Source organism: Ixodes scapularis, unplaced genomic scaffold, assembly GCF_016920785.2.
Source record: "Ixodes scapularis isolate PalLabHiFi unplaced genomic scaffold, ASM1692078v2 PGA_scaffold24__2_contigs__length_7659602, whole genome shotgun sequence".
Taxonomy (NCBI): Eukaryota; Metazoa; Arthropoda; class Arachnida; order Ixodida; family Ixodidae; genus Ixodes; species Ixodes scapularis.
Window position 1 is genome coordinate 4,386,169 of NW_024609851.1, and position 2,567 is coordinate 4,388,735.

General features: G+C 47.3%; 1 long non-coding RNA gene across 2 annotated transcripts; it reads left to right on the top strand.

Moving 5' to 3' along the window:
* The first annotated feature begins 232 nt into the window (after nucleotides 1-232).
* On the top strand, nucleotides 233-1,572 carry LOC121836306. 2 transcript variants are annotated; one of them, XR_006077870.1, is made up of 3 exons: nucleotides 233-256; nucleotides 837-899; nucleotides 1,435-1,572. It is a non-coding gene; the product is annotated as an uncharacterized LOC121836306 (long non-coding RNA). The 2 variants fall into 2 exon arrangements; XR_006077871.1 differs by lacking the exon at nucleotides 233-256 and adding an exon at nucleotides 655-780.
* Nucleotides 1,573-2,567: the final 995 nt, after the last annotated feature.

Below are 2,567 nucleotides of genomic sequence, written 5' to 3' on the forward strand. Positions count from 1 at the left end.
CAAAGGTATAAGTAACTTCTCTATGTAGGCTAATAAGCCCATTCTTCCAGGTCCCACTCAGGCAACCAGCTCATCTGGCCCTTCACTCCAGTGCAGCTCCGTCGCAGCGAGCCGTGCTGTGCTTGGTAAGAGGTTATCTCGTCATGGTGCACTTCTGTGTCTAATAATGAAACCTTTCCAGACCAGGCAGAGCCCGAAAGACTGCAGAATTCACCAGTCCCATGCAGCTCCGCAGTAATGCACTCTGCAGTACTCGGTAATATAGAGTTATTTTAAAACATCAGCCTGTGCCTAATATGCGGACTCTTCCAGGTCCCACTCAGGCAACCAGCTCGTCTGGCCCTTCACTCCAGTGCAGCTCCGTCGCAGCGAGCCGTGCTGTGCTCGGTAAGAGGTTATCTCGTCATGGTGCACTTCTGTGTCTAATAATGAAACCTTTCCAGACCAGGCAGAGCCCGACAGACTGCAGAATTCACCAGTCCCATGCAGCTCCGCAGTAATGCACTCTGCAGTACTCGGTAATATAGAGTTATTTTAAAGCATCAGCCTGCGCCTGATATGCGCACTCTTCCAGGTCGCACTCGGACAACCAGCTCGTCTGGCCCTTCACTCCAGTGCAGCTCCGTCGCAGCGAGCCGTGCTGTGCTGGGTAAGAGGTTATCTCGTCATGGTGCACTTCTGTGTCTAATAATGAAACCTTTCCAGACCAGGCAGAGCCCGACAGACTGCAGAATTCACCAGTCCCATGCAGCTCCGCAGTAGTGCACTCTGCAGTACTCGGTAATATAGAGTTATTTTAAAGCATCAGCCTGTGCCTAATATGCGCACTCTTCCAGACCCAAGTCAGGCAACCAGCTCTTCTGGTCTTTTCGCTGGCCACTGTGGTCCAGGTCAACACTGTAAGTGTCCCGTTTTGCGTTCGCCACTTTTTGAAACATATTTGTGTGAACCTCTATAGCCAGTAGAAAATACAATATGTCCCAGAAGGATCAGTTTAAAGAATTCTAGGTCCCTTTATAAGCTATAGTCTTTGCTTCGTGTGTGTGGCATACCGATCTAACCATTTGTATTACTAATGACTGGGGAGGTGTGGGAAAATGGAACACACATATCAAGCCGAGGTTTCAAGAGAATTTTTCATGGCTGTTTTGAGTTTTTCATGCTATTTCAGCCTTTTGAACTTGCAAGGTTATCAAGGATTTTACGTGAAGACATTTAGTACAGAACATTTTACGTGACTAGTAAAAGAATAACGTAATTGGTGGTCAAAAGTTTCACTGGCTTTGACAGTGCTTAAATGGTAAATGCACAAGAAGAAAATTCAGGCTTCACTCCACCTGGTATGCTACTGGTTAGTGGTGCTTGTACTGGTTAAATCGTATCGCACTTATTGAAACTGTTTTTAATCTCACTGACTTGTTGCCATTTTTATAGCTGGTCCAAACCATCCTGCACCTGTTTGCCGCAAGCTCACGAAAAGGCCCGAGGACGTTATCAAGCGACTCCAGGCGAGAATTTCCAGCTACAGAAAGACGATAGCCAGACTGCGGAAACAGCCGCTGAAGACGCCTCAGACAGCTTCTCAAGCTCTGGAAATAATGCGGCCTCATGTTTCTGAAGAGGTTTTTCACCTCATATCATCGCATATAAAGAATAGGTCGAAGGGCAAGGGGAAGCGATTTCCACTGTGGCTGAAGAAATTTGCGCTCCATCTGAATTTTCATGGACCGCGGACATACCGATTTATGTCTTCAGTGTTCACGCTACCATCTCGGCGTTCACTACGAAGGTGGCTCGCCATTGTCAAAATGACGCCAGGTATCATTCCAGGCATAATGTCATCGATTGCGTCAGAAACAAAGTCATGGAATGAACGCGACCGCATTTGTACTTTAGTGTTTGACGAGATGATATTGAAAAAGAACTTGTCATACGATGTGGCGCAGGATGTTGTCCTCGGATTTGCAGATGATGGTGTTGAGCGAACTCCCAGTATTGCTGACAGAGCCCAGGTTTTTCTCCTCTCTGGAGTTTCTAGGAGGTGGGTGCAACCTGTAGCATACAATATTGGGCATACGTCAACACCATCCTCTGTAACTTGTAACCTGCTTATGTCATTGACTGAGCAGCGGAAGGACATTGGCATTACTATCAAAGCAGTGGTCTGTGACCAGGGTGCCTCCAACGTAAGTTTGGCGCATCAACTTGGAGTGTCTGTTGAGCAGCCATTCTTCAAAGTAAGAAATGAAAGTGTCTATTTTATTTTTGATGTCCCGCACCTGATAAAGACCACCCGTAACAACCTGCAAGCCCACAAGCTTCACATCGAGAGTGAAACTGTAGACTGGAACTACATTGTGCAACCTTACCACTCCACGCACGACATGCGACTACGATTAGCCCCGAAACTGACAGACCGGCATATTTACCAGAAACCTTTCAGTAACATGAAGGTGAAACGTGCGACTCAGGTCCTCAGTTCATCAGTATGCGTTGCACTTTTGGCTCTTGTGTATGCCAGACAGCTCCCTGAGGCGGCCATGTCCACGGCATACTTTTGTGACCGC